Source organism: Mus pahari, chromosome 11 (assembly GCF_900095145.1).
Source record: "Mus pahari chromosome 11, PAHARI_EIJ_v1.1, whole genome shotgun sequence".
Taxonomy (NCBI): domain Eukaryota; kingdom Metazoa; phylum Chordata; class Mammalia; order Rodentia; family Muridae; genus Mus; species Mus pahari.
The window spans coordinates 70535888-70545232 of NC_034600.1; the positions used below are offsets into that span (position 1 = coordinate 70535888).

The following is a 9345-nucleotide window of genomic DNA, read 5'->3' on the forward strand; positions in this document are numbered from 1 at the left end:
TTGGGTGAATTTGCTTCCTTTTGTTCTAGAGCTTTTAGGTGTGCTGTCAAACAGCTGCTTGTGTATGCTCTCTCCAGTTTCTTTTTGGAGGCGCTCAGAGCTATGAGCTTTCCTCTCAGGACTGCCTTCCTTGTGTCTCATAAGTCTGGGTATGTTGTGGCTTCATTTTCATTAAACTCGAGTCTTTGAGATGATCAGGTCCTGGCGTCAAATGGCAATGCTTTTTGTAAGTTGTGTTCAGACTTTGAAAATGTTCCAGGGGGGCGGGGGTATGCCAGCGCGCTGCACACCATTGTGCAGTGCCTGTGCGCTGTCTACCCTCTCAGATGAATGGCTGCCCCAGTTCCAGCCCTCTGAAAGGATGCAGCCGCTCATTAAAGTGTGCCAGATGCTGCTCCAGTCAGCATCGCACTTTAAAGGGAATAATACTGTTTGGTTTTGGCATGACCCAGTAGGAGTCACAGCATCCCTCTAGGAGAGGGAAGAGACCCCCGTTAGAGATGCTGCTGCTTTTCCCTGCTTCCGGCCTGTGTGCCTGAGAGACCCTCCAGAAAACGAGTGTTCCCTTGGGTAGCTGAGACGTTGTGTACAGTACTGACTTCTTTTAAGGCACCTAGACTTAGACACAAGTATTTGCCGTATTCATGCCGAAGACTAAGAAAGATTTGCTAAGTCCCATTAAAGACCCTGGGATCACTGGAGCCCAGTCCAAATCCTTGTTAGGTTATTGTGTGCAAAGGCAGTATGGAGGGGAAATTACCTTTAGTTTGTTCCCCTTTTCCTGTGGTCTCATTCTGAAGTGTGTATGTGTGGGGGGGGGACTGTCATTTGGTTGAAGGATGGATCACATTACATAATTTCAGTGATGCCCGGATTAGTAGGTTTACATTAGACCACAGGTGCACACATTTGCAAACCCCCTGAGTCTCTTCAGTCACAGGTAGCTTGCAGATCAGGGGAATGAGGTCCTGTGGAGGTGGAAGAACAGGTTGGACCTGGTCATGACGTCACTGGACTCTGGTTTCCAGCTCCAAGCACTGCCTGCTATTCATTCCTCAGAGCGGAGGGGCAGAAACAAAGAGGGTCCAGAGCCACAAGGCTGTGACACCGGCCACCTCTCAAACCAAGCTTGCTTGCAGCCCAGCGGCCTGAGCCAGCCGGCTGCTCACGGGCTCCTGCTACCTGAGACAAGCCAGTGGCACTCCGTGGTCTACACCGCCTCCCAGGTCGGCCAGCGTCCATGGGGTGAAAGCTTTTCCTTTCGTATGCTCAGTAAAGAGAAGCCGCTACTGTACAATCGCCACCTGTTCCACAGAGCGCACTGGCCCTGCCTGCGCACAGTCTGCCTCTCTTTCTTGTGGCCACATGTTGCTGTAGGTATTCAATGGTTGAGAGAGACGGTGCTCCGGGTCCTGAGCAGCCGAGCTGGAGGCACAGGTACGCAGGTGGGTTTGGTCTGGGTCTTGGTGGTTTGCCGTTCCTCTTCTTCTTTACCCCTTTCAGGTCTTATTGTAGACATACAGCCATAGTCACAGCACCAACCACTCTGTTCTGCGTGCTTGTCGGGGGCGCTGTGGGGAGACCTGAGAGGACTTTTGAGAATGTTCCCTGACATCCAAGGGTTTTTAAACTTTGATCGCCCTGTGACCTTCCATGGTTTTGTCATGTCAATCACAGAATCTCAGCCGGATCCTACACGCATCCCTGGCAACCTAGTGACCCATAGCAGCGGTCTTGGACCAGGGCTGTATTGCAGCATCTTGTGGGGTCAATGGCCGAGACTTTCATTCTCTTCAGAGAACAAGTTAAACTGTTCTTGGCCCAATGAATAATGTGGCCTTTCCTTTAGTCAGCTCATGGAGACCAGTGGGGCAAGATGGTTCCTTCTCTAAACATTTCTGAAGTGGAGAGCAGGGTTGCCACATACTGTGGCGGACACAAGGCTTCACAGGTGAATGCCATCTGCCTGTAGCCTGCTGTGGGTGCCTGTGGCATCAATGATGGTGCAAACATGAGCTTTGTCCCTCAGGCAGGACCCGAGGATTAACGTGAACTTGTCTGTAAATCCCCTTGTCCGTACGCTGGGTCCCTGTCACCACTGATGGTCACAGCCACTGACACCCTACCATTACTCTCTGCATCTTGTGGGACAAAGTGACTCATGTGTGTTGCTAGAGGACTCTGATGCTGTGTGGGGCAGTTCAGGCTTCTTGTTCCAAACTCTTCAGTATCCCCACAGGGAGAATTTGTGAGGGATTGATTTCTTCTGAAAAAGAGACTTGGAAGAACCAGTTCAGGGTGCTGCAGAGTGTTCTCTAAATGCTAGCCAGCCGGGGCATCCTGGGTGTGGAGTAAAGGCTCCCTGACAGGGAGGAAAGTTACAGGTATTCCAGGGTGAGGAGAGCAGAAGTGGGAGGGGTTCGTCTGCATGCAAGTCTGACTGCTGTCTGACTGCTGTGTCTTGGGTTCAGGAAAATTCACACCACCATCATACATACATACATACATACATACTCACACCTTCTTAATCCCTTCTCTCACTATTATTGCTACTTATTTGTTATTTGTGAGTGTGTCTGACTGCTGTGAGGGGTATACAGGGCATTAGAATGAGGACCTAGGGTCTTCCTCCAGTGTGCTAGGCTACATACTTTGCCACTCAACTACATCCCCAGCCTCTTTTCTTGTTTGAATATTTTGCTTAATCTGAAAACTTTTGTTGATATCAAGCTCTTTCATGCTTCACCGATTGGCAGAAGAATTGTCCATAGACAATGGCAGGCTGGTGCCTCATCTGTCGGGCACTTCGGGCACTTTGCTGAAGCTGGCATCTGGGAGTGGGAGGGGACTTAAGCAGATCTTAAGCAGTTGGGATTACATCACTCAGAAGCCTAGAATGCCACGCCACCAGCCTGAGGGCTGCAGTTGTCCCCAGATCCTGCACTAGTGACAGCTAGTGTGCTTGGGGTCCTGATGAATGTCCCACCAAGGATGGGAAGGACCTGATTTCTTGTTTCCTACCGATTTGTAACTGCTCAGTGTAATCCTATCTGATATTTATACTTAATAGACATTAGCAGATACACCGAACAGATATTGTAGGCTGGCTAGTCTTCTGCCATGACTTGCAAGCAGCCACTTGAATATAACTAAGCAGGAAAGAAGAATCCTAGGACACAGTGCTCACCCGTGCCCTGTCCCACCAGGCCTGCCTTCCCACTAGACAGTAGAATTTCCCATGGGCTTACCAGCACATTTCCGCCTGAGCCAGCACACTGCGCTGAGCATTTGTCAAATAAAATTCTCCATTCGAAGCTGGGCAGTGGTGGTGCACACCTTTAGTCCCAGCACTTGGGAGGCAGAGGCAGGTAGATTTCTGAGTTCGTAGCCAGCCTGGTCTTCAAAGTGAGTTCCAGGACAGCCAGGGCTATACAGAGAAACCCTGTCTCGAAAACAAAAACAAAAACAAAAATATCTCCATTTGATTGTTTTTCTCCTGGTATTTTGTATGTGTTCATGAATATTTATAAATCAACTATATTTGTTACTGAGTTTTTCTCAGCTGTATATTTTTATGCAAATGAGGTTGCTTCATCTCAGGTTGTCCCTGAAATGGGAAGGGGCAGCGCCGTGACGTGCCATGTTCAGCGCTGAGGACAAGTCTATTCTCCCAAATGGCCGCTCTGCTTGGTGGCTGGGTTTTTTGCTTGACTTTTTCTAAGTTGTTGTTTTCATCTTTCTTTAGATAATTTATTAGACTTCTTAGCTCCAATTTGTGGTGTGTGTGTGTGTGTGTGTGTAAGCACGTGCTTGTGTGTCTGTCTGTACCTTTGTTTTCCTCTGTATATTAACTATATTATGCTTCTTAAAAAGAGGCACAGTCTCCCAGAAGCTTGGAAATACCCTTGACATTTAAACACCTAAGAAGCAAGGGCTTGTGAACGTGTATCCTCCTGGTTATTCACCTACACGATGATGTGGATGGGTGCCACAGTGTGTCCTATCTGCTACGAATGCAGCATTATAAATCTGTTCACTCATGAGCATTCCGGATCTCAGTTGCCAATAATTCAGGTCTGGACGTTGACGAGTGTTTGCCTGCTCATTCCCACATACCCCGTTTCAGTCCTGCCTGTTTCTAGCTGTGAATCCTGTTCACAGTGCTCGGCCCTAACCTTGGGGCGTGACTCAGTGAGATCCACCAGGCTATTCAGCATTCTAATGAGCAGTGTGGGCGTCCTTGCCGGCAAAGAGAGACAGCTGCCCTCCTAATTTGTATTTCTCAGCATGATTTGTCAGAGTGAGTCTGAATAGAGGGGCCTGTGACCTGTTCGGTGTGGTGGCTGGAGAAATGGGAGAGTGATAATGAATGCCCTGAGGATGGCTTTAGTTTCAGGGGATGAAAAGGCAGCCTTGGGTTCTTTAGATTTTGCCCAAGGCTGCTCTCTGAGGGTTGCCAGATGGGATTTCTACAGAGGGCTGAGCCTTCTGTCAGCCTCTGCGGGGCTGTGGTCTGACTAGAATAAATTATCCTTCCCATCCTCTTTCTGTGGGCCCTTTTGTTGTTTTGGGCTTTTTAAAGATAAGGTCTCTGTCCTGGAATTTCCTACCTAGTCCAGGCAGACCTTGAACTTGCAGCAATCTGGTCTTCCTGCTTTGCCCTTCTAGGGCTGGAATTCAGAAGCTCCACCACACCTGGCCTCCGCTTACGTATTTCTGAGACGTGTGTAACACTCTCTTTTGGATCCTTTTTGGAGCTTGGGATGAAACTTGAGAAATGGCTTGAGGCAGCCTCTGAACAGCTGGAGAGTCAGGTGACCCGGCTTCCCACCAGGGTGACTTTCAGGACAGGGCCTGCCTCTTCTGCTTCTGTAAGCAAAAGTAACTAATATGCTAACAGGTGCCAGGCAGAGCCCCACCTCCCCCATTGAATAGCCCAGGTCGGTGAGGATGCTAACTGCATGCTCTACCACCCATCTACACCCGAGTCCACATCCAGATTTCATTGTTTATAAATCCCATTAGCCCATTTTAGTTTTCTGAATCTCACAATCAGCTGTCCCATCCCTAAAGAGTGGATGGGCTGACTTCATTTGGTCACAGACATCACAGGCCTTTTCTTATCTTCAGGACACCCCTTGAGGATTTCTCTGAGTGCAGAGTAGCTTGCAGAAGAGAAATTGGTATCTGTCTGAAACCCTAAGTGTCTCTGGAATACTCCGCTAGGGGCCTCAACCTCCTGCGTCAGGGAAGAAACGCTGAGCCCCTGACTGTGAACTCTAAAGCAGCCTCTAAAGTTGATGGGTTCCAGCCTCATCTTGAAATACACTCTGATCAGGGCTCTGCTCCCCATTGCAGCAGCCTTTCTTCCTGACACCCCCACACCTCACCACACCCAGGCTTCCACAGCCCATGAGCTCACCTTGTAACTCGGCAAGGTTTGAGAGCATCTGTTCGTGAACCCACACGCGCCACCTGTACCTATCCGAGCATTGCCTCAGCCTCCCTCCTCCAACCCTGACTACAGTCTGAGCACTGTTTTCTCATGACTCCCAGCCCAGGGAACTTGGGCATTTGGCCACGGCTGGGGAGGCCACCCCAGTGATTCTCACTGAGGCAGGGAACTCCGGTTCCTTCTTCTGTCTGACTCTGAGCTACTACCATTGAACCTGACAGTCTAGATTACCATCATGTGCCGCTAGTGTGTGCTGCCAAGGTGACCACTGCTCACACTGGCTTGCCTTGAGCATAATCTTGACAGTTGGATCTCTGTCCGTGGCCAGCCCGTGGTACCCAGTACCCCTGTCTCCTGTGTAAACTCCAAATCTTCAGGACAAAAACTGCCAAGGCTTGATGTGCTCAGAGAGTCTGCTTTGGATTTCTGTTTGTTGGGAGCTTCCACAGTGTTGGGACTTCCGGTCAACACATCTGTACCTCCTCAGCTTTGAACAATGGCTGCCAGGCCACCGCACTTGTCACATGTTCTGAGAACGTCATCCTGCAGTTTTGTCAGCATTGTTTTAAACTGTGCCATCAAGGTCCATCTCTGACTAAAATGAAGTAGGCCTTGTCTCTGAGTAAGTATTATTAACCCTGGAAAGGGTGAGAGAGCTAGCCCAAAGAGACTGCTCCCTGGAGAGCCTCCATTACTAGAAACAGTTTTTCCCTGGAGTCTTTCGAGCAGGGTTGGGTTTTCTGCTGGGTTCTAGAGCTGGGATTGCGAAGTGCGCTGTCTGGCACTGGTGACTGCTTTGCAGGTTGATGGTCCCCCGGCCCTCCCCCCATGCCCCTGAGAGCACTGTTGGGAAGTGCACAGTGGGAAGACTGAGCGCAGTTTGTAAAGAATGCCTTGCCTGACTGACCCCAGAACCCTGAGTAGATATTTTACACCTGCGTCTTCAAGCAAAGATTTAAATCAGCGCTCTTTCCTGCCCGTCACCCTGCACTGAGACACAGAAAGGGAAGGCATCTGGTGCTGGGGTCAAACATACGGAGGATAACTGTGTGCACGCCATGACGGAGACGCATCTTTCAGGCATTGCCCAGCCCGTGCGCTGGTAACAGCAGTACCTTCTAGTACTTTTACCATATACCCAGTTACATGGTAAAGGGCGAGGTTTTGTTTGTTGTTGTTGTTTTGTTATTTTTTTAAAGATTTATTTATTTANTATATGTAAGTACACTGTAGCTGTCTTCAGACACTCCAGAAGAGGGCGTCAGATCTTGTTACGGATGGCTGTGAGCCACCATGTGGATGCTGGGATTTGAACTCCAGACCTTCAGAAGAGCAGTCGGGTGTTCTTGCCCACTGAGCCATCTCACCAGCCCTGTTGTTTTGTTATTATTTCCATGATTTGTAAGTGTGTATGTGTGTGTGCGTGCGTGTGGGTGTGTGTGTGTTGCACAAGTCAAAGGAGTCTCTTCTTTCATCGTGTGGGTCCTGGGGACAGAACCCAGGTTGTCAGGCTTAGCAGCAAGCCCCTCTACCTGCTGAACTGTCCTACCAGCCCTAACTTCCTTTTGCTGGCTAACTATGGGTCAGCACATTTGGAAACTGCAATGAACAGCGCCATGTGTCATCCATTGTGAAAGTTCTGTCTGGCTTGCCATCTGTCTGGCAAGTGGGACCACTGCCCACCACTGGCCCTGATGAGGTTTTCCTTTGAGGAAGAGCACAGAGTTTAGAACAGCCTGGTCATGAAGCCTGAGGCAGGCAGGGCACTCTCCGTGTTCAGTGTGTGATGGAGTGATAATAGTGGTCCCCACTGGCCTGAACGGGACTCCTGGGAACTTCTCCCAGGCCATTAGAGTCCCTGGGATGGGGCTAGGTGCTCTTTCGCTTTAATTCAGGAAGGAAATGGTAGCTTTCCTTTGAGCACCCATGCTTAATGTCACACACGCGCGTGTGTGTGTGTGCGTGCACACACACACAGACACACACACCCATTCAGCAAGCTTCGACTCGGTCCTTTGGGAACATACAGTTGTCCTTCTGCAGTCTCAGGGGAGACTCCATGCCTTGCTGAAGGGATCCCCACTGGCTTGAACACTGGCCTGGTGGCTTCCTATGGAGAGAGGAGGGAGGGAGTCTACCCTGCGGTGTGGAGATGGAGAGCAGGAAGCTGTCCCTGGGCAGCGGTAAGCACAAGCACAGAGCCATGGAGCAGGGAAGGAAGTCAGCAGCAGATCCAGGGTCTGATAGAAGCATGAAGCTGCAAGAGTGTGGCTGGAGGAAGAGCTGTAGCGGAGGCTGGCTTGCATTCCCGTGCCTATCCTTTCACTGGGCCTGGTTTTCAGGCCCGTATGGGGTTTGGAAACAAGTACGTGACAGGGTACAATAGCTGCTAAGGTCTGAATGTGCCACCCTCCCAAGGGTACAATGAGAGAGGAAGGCTTGCTCTAAACACCGGAGGGCCGGTAGGCGTGGTCTCTCCTAGCGCTTGGGAGGGTAGGCACTCCATCTTGGCCTGTGAGGCCTTGCTTCAGCACACACTTCTGCATGGCACCAAAGAGACCACGTTCCAATGACTATTTAAAAAAGAAATTAATGAGTCAACGACACAAGGATCTCTTGTTGAGTTTTGGAAATTAAATGCGGAATTGATGCGGAAGACTTCATGTTTGAGGATCTTGGTCTTGAAAGATATTTCCCGTGGTGTATTTGAGGCTCAGAATTTGCTCATATCTGACGTTCCACATGCTTGGCTTAACCTGCCCCTCTGTCTTTGTGTTTCCCCCTCCAGCTTTTCTTCTCCTCTTCAGACGATCAGATCAGTTGCTAAGGGCTGTGTGTCTTAGAGCTTTTCTACATAAGCAAGCCTTGGGCTCACCCGGTCAAGGAGCTGACTTGTAGAGCTCCTTCTCTGGCACCAAACACAAGCGGGGAGTGATCTTTCAGCTTGCTGTTCTTTTACTCTGAGAGCTGTTGTGGAGTGTGGGGTCTGTTGCTTCTGATTCTGGGCCCTGACCCTGAACCCCACCTCAGGCCCAGCCATGGCTCTGGAATTGGCACTGTGTGGTATATATATTCATGTTTGTGTGTGTGTGTGTGTGTGTGTGTGTGTGTGTATGCGCGCGCGCAGATATGTAAACAGGCCACTGGAAGACATTGGGCGGCCTTGCTCTCTTCTCTGCCGTATCCTCTTGAGAGAGACACTGGCTGAACCTGGAGCCACACTTGACCAGCTTTCCGTGCGGGTGCCCGGGATTCGAACTGAAGTCCTCATGCCTCGCATGGCTGTTCTTTGGCAGCCCCTGCTCTAACTTAACTGCCTTACCTGTGGGTTTCTCTCTCCCTTTCCGTTATGTGCGTTGGTGTTTTGTTTGCCTGTTTGTTTGTGAGAGGGTGCCGGATCCTCTGGAACTAGAGTTACAGACAGCTGTGAGCTCCAGTGTGAGTGTTGGGAATTGAACCTGGGTCCTATAGGAAGAGCAGCCAGTGCCCTTAACTACAAGGCAGTCTTCCCAGCCCCCAGACTGGATTTCTATTTGGGCCACTCCCAAAATAGCTCTTATGGTGAAGTTCATTCAGGAATACTGGTGATAAATTAGTTCACTGCCAGTGAAGTGAGCCAGATTAGGTTACATTAAAGCCAGATTAGGTTATATTAAATACATACAGGTTTTATTGGGAAGCTGCTCTTGGGTAAATTCACTCGCCCCAAGGATGGAGGCTAGGGAAGTTACCGTGGGGGCCGGGCCGGGGCTGGGGTGGGGAGAAGGAATGGGGAGGTGAGAAAGAGCATGAGCAGAGAGAAAAGTGGGGGTGGGGTATAAAATGTCTGCATTGTATAAGGAAGGGCAGCCCCAGCCCTGGGCTGCAAAGTTTAGAATTGGAGGCGGGGG

The 9345-nt window shown here is 50.1% G+C and overlaps 1 protein-coding gene across 3 annotated transcripts in view; it reads left to right on the top strand.

Annotated features, from left to right (window-relative positions):
* Positions 1–9345, top strand: part of Myo10 (myosin X) — a 193209-nt gene that overhangs the window by 137590 nt on the left and 46274 nt on the right. The window contains exon 1 of one of the 3 annotated variants that reach the window (XM_029544109.1): positions 1111–1437. The exons of the other annotated variants lie outside the window; for them this stretch is intronic. The gene's annotated coding sequence lies outside the window, so the exon portion shown is untranslated. Of the gene's footprint in view, positions 1–1110; positions 1438–9345 lie in introns of those variants that run through there. 3 annotated transcript variants of the gene reach the window in all.